The 13711-nt window shown below is 41.9% G+C and overlaps 2 pseudogenes; both read right to left on the bottom strand.

Annotated features, from left to right (window-relative positions):
• Window positions 1-8475: 8475 nt before the first annotated feature.
• Window positions 8476-9445, bottom strand: LOC102119376 (small ribosomal subunit protein eS4, X isoform-like; annotated as a pseudogene).
• A 2314-nt stretch (window positions 9446-11759) lies between these two features.
• On the bottom strand, window positions 11760-12948 carry LOC102119755 (prothymosin alpha pseudogene; annotated as a pseudogene).
• Between the last annotated feature and the right edge of the window lie 763 nt (window positions 12949-13711).

The following is a 13711-nucleotide window of genomic DNA, read 5'->3' as shown; positions in this document are numbered from 1 at the left end:
AAGGTAGGAGGGTTGTATCTTTCCAGGAATTTATGCATTTCTTCTAGGTTTTCTAGTTTATGTGCATTGAAGTGTTCATAGTAGCCTTGAATGATCTTTTGTATTTCTGTGGTATCAGTTGTAATATCTCCTGTTTCATTTCTTATTGAACTTATTTGCATTTTCTCTCTTCTTTTCTTAGTTAATCTTGCTTATGGTCTATCAATTTTATTTATCTTTTCAATGAACCAGGTTTTTGTTTCATTTATTGTTTGTATTGTTTTTTGTTTTAATTTCACTTAGTTCTGCTTTGATCTTGGTTATTTCCTTTCTCCTGCTAGGTTTGGGTTTGGTTTATTCTTGTTTCTCTAACTCCTTGAGGTGTTACCTTAGATTGTCTGTGCTCTTTCAGACAATTTGATGTAGGCCTTTAGGGCTATGAACTTTCCTCTCAGCACTGCCTTTGCTGTATCCCAGAGGTTTTGATAGGTTTTGTCAGTATGTCATTCAGTTCGAAGAATTCTTTAATTTCAATCTTCATTTCATTTTTGACCCAATGATCATTCAGGAGCAGGTTATTTAATTTCAAACTGGTCACCTTCCATCCCACCCCCTCACCCCCGCCCCAGAGCACTATCCTACCTGCAAATGATCAAAGTTAGTTTTAGAACCACATGAGTAAACAAGCTATTTAGATAAACTACTCTACATTCCTGTTAATTACCCTTGCTATGGCTCAAAGAGGATTAGGCTGCCTTCAGCCCTAACTCTATCCTGAAGCTTTTGCAAAAACCTTTTGGCCTTCCAAGAAGGTTTGTGTTTTATTTTATAATTTTCCCCACCATTCTGATTGAACACCTACATCTCTCCCTTTTCTGTTTTCTGCATCAGGTCTTATGGATTGGAGAGTGCAGATGTATGCAGCAACAGGTTTGTCATGAGTGGCAGTCATTGCTCTTTTTCTGGCTTTGCATCCTAGAATTAGTAAGTAGCATAAGACAATCATGAGTATAATTAGCAACATTTTTTCTAGTCAAAGAGTGACCCCCAGGGGTGGGGATCTAAACAGGAGAGATGATCTTGCACACCCTTCCATATGGCTGTTTGTTGGGTGTGTAGATCTACAGTGTGAAGGGATTCTAAAATTTTAGTTTTAAGTTGCTTTACATCTGCTGTTAAATTATCATGAAAGGTTCCCCAGAGGTGTTGTTTCACCTCATCCCAACTGTGCATTGATTGATTCCATGGTAGAGAAGTGACTCAGATATGCTTATGCTCCCAGTTGCAGTTTAACTGCTGTTGGAATGCCAGTGCATCTTGTCGCTCCCCACATATTTCAAAGCAGCCTCAAGGGCTTGCAGACATGCAAGAATTTTTTGATCTATACCCTGCTATAAGAGAAGTTCGTTAGACACATTTTTGGCCAGGTTATCTACAAAGGCAACTGTTTGTACTGACTCAGTAATAGATGCCACAGCAATGCTAGCAGTTGCTAGGATGACTATGGCTGAGACTATAAAGGACATAAATGTAGCTATGAGTCTTTTGTGTCTGACCTGGGACAGGGCATGGTCTAAGGTGGCAAGGGCAGAGGATCCTTGCCAATCACATGTCAAATTGACTGGTATGAATGCCTCAGATTGTCTCCTTAATACCATGACACTAGTAATATTTAGATCAGATATATTGTAATTAGTGATACATGAGGCAAACCAAGCCTGTCCCTGCACCTGGGTCACAAATGTGGAGTTTTGGGGTGAAATAGAAATATTGGTTCCCATAAAGAAAACATGGATGGGTAGTGCAAATCAGCTGTAACTGATCAGTATGATGGTTATACTATTGTTGTTACTGGAATTATGATATGCTCCATGCCAGGTGTCAAGGGAGGTGCCAAGATGTCCCAGGTGCCATAAAGTGTCTTGGGGCGGCATGGACTTTACTTGGGGTCTGGGATATTCCATCCCCCCATTGACCCAAATCATAGGCGAATGGGACATGGCTATGAAACTGTGATTGATGCCTTGACAGATGAGGACATCAGTAAGGCTGCCCTGCATATGGCTGTGGGGACTCCAGTCTAAGATGTTATCATTGCCTAACTGGAGGCTGTGGGCTTGTGCCCCGTGACAGACCTCCCAGCTAAAGTGAAATCCATTACTTTCCCAGTTTTGCCCTTTAGCACAGGAAGGAATGTTTGGGAAAGCGGCATTGATTGCATTACCTGGTTTAAGGCTACCTGCAACTAAGGCTGTTAAGACATTTTCTTTGCCATGATGTGGCCATAATTGTGTTTGGGCAGATACACAGTAAGTGTTAGAACCTTTTTAACTTACACACAGTGGGAAGATGGTGGAGTGATATGTAGTGTTATCTGGCACCTTAGTCCAATGTGTGTCATTACTTAGGGACCCCACTGGGTGTAAATCTATCCCTCCTAGCCAAGCAGTTATGTTATTATAGGCTGGGAAGAGGGTGTCTGCCCAGGTGACAGGGCGAAAGAAAGGTAGGTCTAAGATATGAGCCAGTAGAGTGTAGCAGGTACAGATTGCAGACAAAGGGAGAGCATAGAAAGGATCAATACCCTACGTGAGTTGCAATGTACAACAGAGAGCATAGCAAGGAACAAATTATCTGAAGTAAATGGTGTCTGTGTCCGGAGCAGAATTTGTTCAGTCTCCTGAGTTATTCTCTTCAGCATCCCCCAGGTGACGTCTGGGGCTTGTGTCATCCACGGAAGCCTCATCGTCTGGGGCTGCAGATCCTGCAGGGTCAGCTCCTTCATCTCTGATACCAGGTTGGGTCCTAGCCATGCCGTGGTATGGTTTAATGCATCATGCTGGAATCCAAAGAGGACCTGAGGGGGTGTGGACACAGGCATACCCTCTTCCCCACATTAACAATTCATTTGGACCACACCATTCGTTACTGTTTACATCTTTCCATAAAACTGCAGGTTTTATGTCTTGAGAGGTTTTAGCAAAGTGTTTTTCTACTGCTGATTGAAATTTGTCATCTAAATTTAGGAAATTAAGGGTAAATAAGGCTTGTGCCAATAGTGTTGGAGGGTCTTTACTTATACTTCCCCTTTCTGGCTGTTTTCTGAGCATATTTTTAAGGGTGGAGTGGGCACGTTCTACTATGGCTTGTCCTTGGGGGTTATATGGGTTGCCTGTGGAATGTTGGATATTCCACGTGTGACAAAATTGTTGAAATTGTGAGCTGGCATAAGTTGGACCATTTTCGGTTTTAATTTTTTAATTTTTGTGGGCTGCCCCATAAATGCAAAACTTAAAAGATGTTTAATGACATACTGAGGGGTGTTTGCACTAATTAGATGAGTGTTGGTATCAACAGATACATGTACATATCTAAGTTTTCCAAATGCAGGGACACGTGTAACATCTGTTTGCCATAACTGATGAAGTTCTAATCCTCTAGGGTTAACACCTGTGGAAGAAGGCCAGTGAGCTGGCAATCTGGGCATTGTAGGATAATTTGTTTAGCCAGCCTCTGGGTAAGTTCAAATTGTTTAGATAAGTTTCTCCAATTTTGGTGGAAAAATTGATGTGACTGGGTGGCTTGGTCAAGCAGTGATGTCATAACTTGTAGGTCTTGTTCATTGCCATAAGCCACTGGGCCAGGCAGAAAGCTGTGGGCTTGAATGTGTGTGATAAAAATAGGATGTGTACATTGATCTAGCAATTGCTGAAGTCGAAGAAGAAGAGCACACAGGGTGGGCTTGAGAGTGGACTTAATTAAGGCTGTTTCAGGGTTCTGCAATAAATAGTGTAAGCCAAGTCATTTACAATATTTATGGGCTGAGTGGAAAAAGTCTCCTGATATTGGAAAAAGGCCAATATCAGGGCCCCAATCTCAGCTCTCTGAGTACTAGTAAACCCAGATCAAGTGATTGAATTATGTGGTCTCCACCAGACTGCCGCTTTTCCATGTTTACCAGAACCATCAGTAAACAGTGTTAAAGCATTAGGTATGGGGGAGTGAACTATTTTTGTGGGCAAGATTACCAGGGTATGAGATAAGAAATAAAGGAGTTTATCAGCAGGAAGTATGTGCCCTATTTGTCCTGTGTAATCAGAGAAAGCTATTTGCAGATCGATAGATACTGGCAATACTGCTTCAAATTGCTTCTTACTTAAAGGAATCCTGATGGCATCAGGGTCATAACCTTGTAACTGATTGCATCGTTTGTGGCCTGAATAGATGATTTTAGTAAGTAACTGACTATAGGAAGATAGCGTTTTAGTCCCGGTATGTCAGCAAAAAACCCATTCTAGGAAGCGTAGCCCGGGGCCACCTGTCCTATTAACCCTGTAGAGGAGTGTTTGGTAAGAAAGATGAACAATTAGATTGAATAGCGTCAATGCAATCTAGCTGCCTCTGAGAGATGGCTTGTTCTATTTCCTCGATTTCCCTTTTTGCTGCAGGGGTTAAATATCTGGTAGAATCCAGGGCTGGATTGCCTTTTAAGATAGAAAACAGGTTTTGTAGTTTATCAGTAGGAATCCCCAAAGTGGAGTGGAGCCAGCTAATATCGCACAGTAATTTCTGATAATCATTTAAGGTGTGTAAGTTGCTAGTATTTAATTTAACCTTCTGAGGTCTTACTGACAAGAAAGTTAGTATGTACCCAAGATATTTCCAAGGAGAGGACATTTGTACTTTTTCAGGTACAATGATTAAATCTCTTAGCTGTGTATTCTTTACGACAGAGGACTATAAATTTAAAAGTATTGACTCCGTTGGGGCTGCTAGTAGAAAATCATCCATAAAATGAATAATCTTGCAATCAGGAATTTCTTTTCTACTAGGGAGCAAGGCTTGATTTACATGATACTGACACATGGTAGGACTATTTATCATTCCATGAGGAAGCACTTTCCAATGAAATTGACAAGCTGGCTTTTCTTTATTGATAGCTGGTATTATAAATGCGAATTTTTCTCTGTCCTGTTCTGCTAGGGGAATCATATGAAAACAATCTTTTAAGTCAATAATGATTATAGGCCAATCTTGAGGAATTGCCGTGGGGGAAGGGAGTCCCTGCTGAAGGGGTCCCATAGGTTGCAAATTGGCATTAATAGCACGTAGGTCATGCAAAAGTCTTCATTTCCCAGACTTTTTGGGAATGACAAAAATGGGTGAATTCCAAGGGCTGTTAGATAATTCAACATGCCCAGCTTTCAGTTACTCCTCAACTAATTCATGGGCCCTCTGTAATTTCTCTCCCTTCAGAGGCCACTGTTCTACCCAAATCGGATCTTGAGAGAGCCAGGTCAGGGGTAGGGGAGGAATAATAACAGTGGCCATTGTTAGAAAGGAGTCTGCAGAGTAACCCCCCATTGGGCTAATAGGTCCCATCCCCAAAGATTAACAGGGATGGGCATGATTAGAGGTTGTATAACTACCTTTCTTCCTTCTGAATCACAGCATGTTAGGGGGTGTGTGCTCTGCCTGGCCGTGTGTGCCTCCATGGTGCTGACAATTTTCTGTTTCTTAGTGACCCAAAGCCAAGTTTCTGACAAATTTTGATCACTAATGATTGAAATGTCCACCCCTGTGTCCAATAAGCCAGTAAAATTCTTATTTCCAATTTTTTCATGGGTCCCTGATCAGTGATTAATTGATTCCAATATACTGCTGTGTCTCCTGTGCTCCCAAAACTTCCCTTTCCCCTTTCCTTTCCATAGGCATTGGGGACCCAGTGTGATAAAATCAGTAACTGAGCTATCTTTGACCCAGGGGGAAGAATATGCAGACCTTTACAGTCCATCATAACCAATATCTCCCCCTGATAATCACTATCAATTACCGCGGTGAGCACAATAATTCCTTTACTGGATAGGCTAGACCACCCCAGGACTAATCCCAGAGGCAGCGGACCCCAGATCCCAGTTGCAACCCTTTTAAGGTCTTTTCCTTCTTTTAGCACTAATTCGTTGGGGCAGAGTAAGTCCAGTTCCCAGTGGTGGCTGCTCTGAGAGAGAGGACTGTGGGCTTCCCATCTGACCGAGGAAAGCTGCTGGCATTGCCCCAGCTGGGAGTGGGGCCTGGGGCTGGCCCCTCATGAAATTGCCTGACTGGTTTTTTATGGGGTTGGTGTTTTTTATCAAATTTAGACCTGCAATGTTTTGCCCAATGTTTCCCCTTCCTACATCGGGGACATATAGAAGGGGGTTCTTTCCCTGAGTTACTGTGGTCTCTAATATGGGGGCATTCCCTCTTTATATGACCTGGCTCTCCACATAGAAAACAATTTGGGTTTCTTTCCCTTTTCACTTTAGGAGGCCTTAATGCCATAGTCAATATTTTGGCTTTGTGTGTCTCGGTTCCTACCAGCTGACATGCTCATATAAGCTCCCCGACTGTGGCTGCCTTTCCTCTGATTGCCTGCGGGCAAACCACATTAAGTTTCAAAAGTCAATTGCAACAATAAGATATCAGCAGCTTGGGTGTGACTAATTTGTCTCTTAATTGCCTGGATTAACCAATTGATAAACTCAACAAATGGCTCCCGAGGCCCTTGTCAAACATTTACGAAAGATCCCTGTTGAACTCCGCTTTTGGGAATTCGGTCCCAAGCCCTGAGAGCACACACAGACACTTGAGCATAGGCCTGGGGATCAAAATCTAGTTGTTGTACATTGGCATGAGGACCCCTCCCCTGGAGCATATCAGTTGTTATGTCTTACCCGGCTGCCTGATTCTGCTTGGCTTGTTCGCACCACTCATTGTATTCTGCCTTCCAGAGGAGGTATTGGCTAGGCTCCAAAGTTGTTTTAGCTAGCATTGACCAGTCCCATGGGGTCATACGGAAGTGGCCTTTCAAGGCCTCAATCATTCCTTTCATAAATGGGCTAGCGGCTCCATTTTCTTTAATGCTTTTTCTTAGCTCTTTATAAGCGTTAAAAGAAACGAGTTTATGTACCTGATTGCTATGTCGGTCTTGCATTACTGGGCAGGCTAAAAGCTCCCCCTCTAATGCTGCTTGCTTAAGACAAGGCCCCATAGCTGGAATGTGTTTCTTGTCTTTTTTCCTACTTATTGGAGGAGGGGGCTCAGGCAAAACCTCCATTTCCTCTTTGTTATTTTGGCCTGGTGATAGTGGGGCTGAGGGAAAAGGAGGCAGCAAGGCAGGTGATATTTCCTCCTCCTTCCCCTTTTTAGGCTTTTCTGTGTCTAATGGGACCAAAGCCATCCTTACTAGAGCCCATAGTGTTAAAGATGATGCTGGGACCTGTTGCCCTTGTGCATAATGCTGTTTAAGATTTCTCCCTACTTGTTCCCCGAGTTCTACATGTAGCATGCCTTCTTTCGGGAGCCATGGATTATGGTTTACTACAGTTTGCATTAGGTCTCTTAACTGAGCCTGGGAAACTGAGGCTCCACTAGCTTTAAGCAGCTGTTTCAACACTTTTATATACTGTTTCTGATGAGCTGATAACTGTTGTCCCATGATGAAACCTCAGCCTGAATAATATCCCCTGAACTTGGAGATCCCAAGTGGGCACCAATGACTTACTGATTACTCACTGACCACATGGTCCTTTTCACTTTTGTTTTCGAGGGGTCTGTCGTGCTTCCTTCACAGTGTTGGTCTCAGCGGGGTCACCACCTGTGGGGGTCTGTCCTGCAGACCCCGACTCAACGATGGATGAATATGTACACGGACACAGATATTATGCTTGTCACAGCTGAGGGTTCAGGCCACTTACAGACTCTAAGAAGGGTGCTGTCACCTGCGGCCCTGACTCTCTGGCCCTCCCAGCATTTATTCATTACATATTAAATGACAAAGTCTCAGGTAAACACCATTAGAGGGTAATCAACCTGGTCGCCTTCCTCCAATCCCCTCCCTACAGAGCACTATGCTGCCTGTAGATGATCAAAGGTTAGTTTTAGAACCACACGAGTAAACAAGCTATTTAGATAAACTACTCTACATTCCTATGTTAATTATCCTTGCTATAGCTCAAAGAGGATTAGGCTGCCTTCAGCCCTAACTCTATCCTGAAGTTTTTGCAAAAACCTTTTGGCCTTCCAAGAAGGTTTGTGTTTTATTTTATAATTTTCCCTACCATCTTGATTGAACCCCTAGAGATTTCCAGTTTTATTCCACTGTGGTCTGAGAGAGTGCTTCATATAATTTCAATTTTCTTAAATTTATTGAGGCTCGTTTTGTGGCCTATCATATGGTCTATCTTGGAGAAAGTTCCATGCACTGTTGAATAGAATGTTTATTCTGCGATTGTTGCATGGAATGTTCTGTATGTATCTCTAAGTCCATTTGTTCCAGGGTATAGTTTAAATCCATTGTTTCTTTGTTAACTGTCTTGATGACCTGTCTAGTGCTGTCAGTGGAGTATTGAAGTCCCCACTATTATTGTGTTGCTGTCTATCTCATTTCTTCGGTCTATTAGTAATTATTTTATAAATTTGGGAGCTCCAGTGTTAGGTGCATATATGTTTAGGATTGTGATATTTTCCTGTTGGACATGTCCTTTTATCATTATATAATGTCCCTCTTTGTCCTTTTAAACTGCTGTTGCTTTTTTTTTTCCTATTAATCATGCCACATTATTTTTAATTATGTACAAAGATTTAACATGTCACCCAAGGACCATTTCACCCACTGCTCTATTTGGCCCCCAGTCTTTTGTCTCTCTCTTCAGCAATAGTGAGACAGATACCATTTCCTCGGGGAAGAGAAATCCATGGTTTGTTGCCCTTGCCAATTACAAAAATGTTGGAAAGTTGAGTGGCAAAGCTGGTGCCATTGACATCTTTCACGTGAACCATGTCAAAAGATGCAGGGTGCCTCTCTCTGTTGGTGATCATACCAATTCTTCCCAGGATAGCACCTCCAGTCACCACACATAGGTTACCAGTGTACCAGTGTCAAACTTGATGAAACCAGTAATCTTGCCAGTCTCCAAATCAATCTGAATGGTATCATTTACCTTGATGAGGGGATCAGGGTAGTGGATGCTGCGAGCATCACGAGTCACCAGATGAGGGATTTCTTTTGTGCCCGCAAAGATTTTTCTCACTTTGCCCCATTTGTACTTAGCTTCCTCAGGTGTAATATGATGTACAGCAAAGTGACCCTTGGTGTCATAGGTCAGATGGAAATTATCTCCTATCTTGTCAATGCTGATGATATCCATGAATCCAGCAGTGTAGGTTATATCAGTTCGGAACTTGCCATCAACCTTAATGAACCCCTGCATGCAAATCTTTACTTCATCTCCTGTCAGGGCATTCTTAAGTCTGTTCCTTAGGAAAATGATGAGGGGGAGACACTCTCTCAACTTGTGATGGCTGGTGGATGGACAAGGAGCAAACACACTGGTCAATTTATCCAGCATCCAATGTTTTGGAGCTGCTACCCACTTCAGATGCTTCTTGGGACCACAAGCCATGGCTGCATTAGGCAAGGAAAGAGGACCTCTCTCTTCCAGTGTGCGTAGAAATTCTAAACTGCTGTTACTTTAAAGTTGGTTTTGTCTGATATAAGAATAGCTATTCCTTCTTACTTCTGGTGTCCATTTGCATGAAATGTCTTTTTCCATCCCTTTACCTTAAGTTTATATGAGTCCTTATGTGTTAGATGAATCTCTTGAAGGTAGCAGGTGGTTGGTTGGTGAATTCTTATCCATTCTGCCATTCTGTATCTTTTTTTTTTTTTTTAGATGGAGTCTCGCTCTGTTGCCCAGGCTGGAGTGCAATGGCATGATCTCAGTTCACTGCAACCTCCGCCTCCCGGGTTCAAGCAATTCTCCTGCCTCAGCCTCCTGAGTAGCTGGGATTACAGGTGTGTGCCACTACAACTGGCTAATTTTTGTATTTTAGTAGAGATGGGGTTTCACTAATTTGGTCAGGCTGGTCTCAAACGCCTGACCTCGTAACCCGCCCAACTCAGCCTCCCAAAGTGCTGGGATTACAGGTGTGAGCCACTACACCTGGCCCATTCTGTTTCTTTTAAGTGGAGCATTTAGGCCATTTACATTCACTGTTAGTATTGCAATGTGAGATACTATTCCCTTCATTGTGTTATTTGCTGCTTGTATACCTTGGGTTTTTTTTTTGTTTTTTAAGTTGTATTTTTGTTTTGTAGGTCCTGTGAGATTTATGCTTTTAAGAGGTTCTGTTTTGATCTGTTTGCCGGATTTGTTTCAACATTTAGAGCTCCTTTTAGCTATTCTTTTTATATATATATAATTATATACATGTATATAATTATATACATATATATATAATTATTGTTATTATACTTTAAGTTCTAGGGTACATGTGCACAATGTGCAGATTTGTTACATATGTATACATGTGCCATGTTGGTGTGCTGTACCCATTAACTCTTCATTTACAATAGGTATATCTCCTAATGCTATCCCTACCTCTTCCCAACCCCATGATAGGTCCTGGGGTGTGTTGTTCCCCATCCCGTGTCCAAGTGTTCTCATTGTTCAGTTCCCCCTATGAGTGAGAACATGCAGTGTTTGGTTTTCTGTCCTTGCAATAGTTTGCTGAGAATGATGGTTTCCAGCTTCATCCATGTCCCTACAAAGGACATGAACTCATCCTTTTTTATGGCTGCATAGTATTCCATGGTGTATATGTGCCACATTTTCTTAATCCAGTCTATCATTGATGGACATTTGGGTTGGTTCCAAGTCTGCTATTGTGAATAGTGCCGCAATAAACATATGTGTGCATGTGTCTTTATAGCAGCATGATTTATAATCCTTTGGGTATATACCCAGTAATGTGATGGCTGGGTCAAATGGTATTTCTAGTTCCAGATCCTTGAGGAATCACCACACTGTCTTCCACAATGGTTGAACTAGTTTACAGTCCCACCAACAGTGTAAAATTGTTCCTGTTTCTCCACATCCTCTCCAGCACCTGTTGTTTCCTGACTTTTTAATGATCGCCATTCTAACTGGTGTGAAATGGTATCTCATTGTGGTTTTGATTTGCATTTCTCTAATGGCCAGTGATGATGAACATTTTTTCATGTTGGCTGCATAAATGTCTTCTTTTGAGAAGTGTCTGTTCATATCCTTTGCCCACTTTTTGATGGGGTTGTTTGATTTTTTTTCTTATAAATTTGTTTAAGTTCTTTGTAGATTCTGGATATTAGCCCTTTGTCAGATGGGTAGATTGCAAAAATTTTCTCCCATTCTGTAGGTTGACTGTTCACTCTGATGGTAGTTTCTTTTGCTGTGCAGAAGCTCTTTAGTTTAATTAGATCCCATTTGTCAATTCTGGCTTTTGTTGCCGTTGCTTTTGGTGTTTTAGACATGAAGTCCTTGCCCATGCCTATGTCCTGAATGGTATTGTCTAGGTTTTCTTCTAGGGTTGTTATGGTTTTAGGTCTAACATTTAAGTATTTAATCCATCTTGAATTAATTTTTGTATAAGGTGTAAGGAAGGGATCCAGTTTCTTAGCTGTTCTTGTAATGGTAGCTTGGTAGTGGTGAATTCTCTCAGCATTTGCTTGCCTGGAAAAGACTATCTTTCCGTCATATATGAAGCTCAGTTTCATTGGATACAGAATTCTTGGCTGCTAATTGTTTTGTTTGAGGAGGCTGAAAATAGGCCCCAATCCTGTCTAGCTTGCAGAATTTCTGCTGAGAAATCTGCTGTTAATCTGACAGGTTTTCCTTTATAGGTTACCTGGTGCTTTTTTCTCACAGCTCTTAAGATTCTTTCCTTCATCTTTTTTTTTTTTTTTTTTTGTTAGAACAACTCAGCAAAATAAAATTCCTGTTTATTGTTGGACAACATTGTTTCACACATACATCAAACAGGACAAAAAAAATAAACAGCAACTTCATAGACAAAAAAGGAAAAAAAAGAAACCTTTTATCTTTGGCCTTTTTAACCATCTCATACAAACCAACTACTTATAGTACAGCTAAGTACATACACAAAAAAGTTACTGGAATGCTCGGAATAAGATTGTTTTTCTGTTGTCGTTTTTGCTTTTTTTACAAGGTTTTTTTTCTCCTTTGAGATTATAATGAACATGGTCACACCACAAGTAAAGTCAGAAGTAGGACAGAGAACGGCCACTCGGAAGGCTGGTTTGGTCATCCGAGATCATTAAAAATGGCTGACCCTAACAATATGTACAAAAATATAAAATGTAAATAAAAAATACAAACAAATTTCCTTTTTAAAGTACTTATAAGAAAAAAAGCAGGGCCTTGGAAGTTTTGGTTCTTTTTTCCTCCCCTGTTGCAAATTCTCATGGTTTGGGTGGGGTGGTGGAGAGCGCGTGTCATCTGCGGGTGGCACTGCCCACGGTGGGCGGGCGGGCGGGCCTCTCTACTCGAAGGTGACCACGTTTAGATTCTGAGACGGGAAGTGGAGGGTGAATAGGTCACGGTGGCCTTTTTTAGTTTAACTTTTCCTTTTTTGCTGTCTAGTCATCCTCGTCGGTCTTCTGCTGCTTGGTATCAACATTGTCATCCTCATGATCTTCAGCTGCCCGCTTGCCCGTAGCTGACTCAGCTTCCTCATCTTCATCTCCATCCTCTTCCTCACCATCACCTTCTTCTTCCTCCTCCTCTTCCTCCCCACCTTCTTCTTCTTCTTCATCTACCTCATTGTCAGCCTCTTGCTCCCCATTTTCCTCATTAGCATTCCCGTTAGCAGGGGCGTCTCTTCCATTTTCTGCCTCTTCCACAACTTCCTTCTTCTCCTTTAAGTCCTTGGTGGTGATTTCGGAGCTGGTGTCTAAGGCTGCGTCTGACATGGTGGGGCACGCCGGTGATCCGATGCAGGGGATTTAAAAAGAAAGCGAGAGTTCAGGGACTCTGGCGATAAAGCTGCCGGAGTCCGCGGCGGCGGAGGAAGCGCGCGGCGGAGGCGGCTGCGGCGAGCAAGGAGGCGGACGAGGAACAATGCAAAGATGGCTTTTCAGAGCAGCCAGTGGGGGGGCTTTCCTTCATCTTAAATTTAGATAACCTGATGGCAGTGTGCCTAGGTGATGATCTTTTGCGATGAATTTCCCAGGTGTTCTTTGTGCTTCTTGTGTTTGAATATCTAGGTCTCTAGCAAGGCCAGGGAAATTTTCCTCAATTATTCCCTCAAATATGTTTTCCAAACTTTTAGATTTATCTTCTTCCTCAGGAATGCTGATTATTCTTAGGTGAATGGATTCGTTTAACATAATCGTAGACTTCTTAGAGGCTTTGTTCACATTTCTTATTCTTTTTTGTTTGCCTTTGTTGGATTGGGTTACTTTGAAGACATTATCTTCGAACTCTGAATTCTTTCTTCTACTTACTCGATTCTATAGTTGAGACTTTCCAGAGCATTTTGCATTTCTATAAGTGTTTCTATTGTTTCCCTGAAGTTTTGATTATTTTTTATTTATGCTATCTATTTCATTGAATGTTTCTCCCTTTACTTCTTCTATAATTTTTTTGGTTTCCTTACATTGGGCTTTGCCTTTCTCAGGTGCCTCCCTGATTGGCTCAATACCTAAACTTCTGAATTCTTTTTCAGGTAAATCAGGGATTCCTTCTTGGTTTGTGTCCATTGCTGGTGAGCTGGTGTGATTTTCTGGGTGTGTTAACGAACCTTGTTATGTCATAGTACCGGTTGGTTTTCTGATTCCTTCTCATTTGGGTAGGCTCTGTCAGAGGGAAGGTCTAGGGCTGAAGGCTGTTGTTCAGATTTTTTTGTCCCACAGGTA

This window comes from Macaca fascicularis, chromosome 6 (genome assembly GCF_037993035.2).
Source record: "Macaca fascicularis isolate 582-1 chromosome 6, T2T-MFA8v1.1".
Taxonomy (NCBI): Eukaryota; Metazoa; Chordata; class Mammalia; order Primates; family Cercopithecidae; genus Macaca; species Macaca fascicularis.
This window is presented reverse-complemented; position numbering and strand designations above follow the sequence as displayed.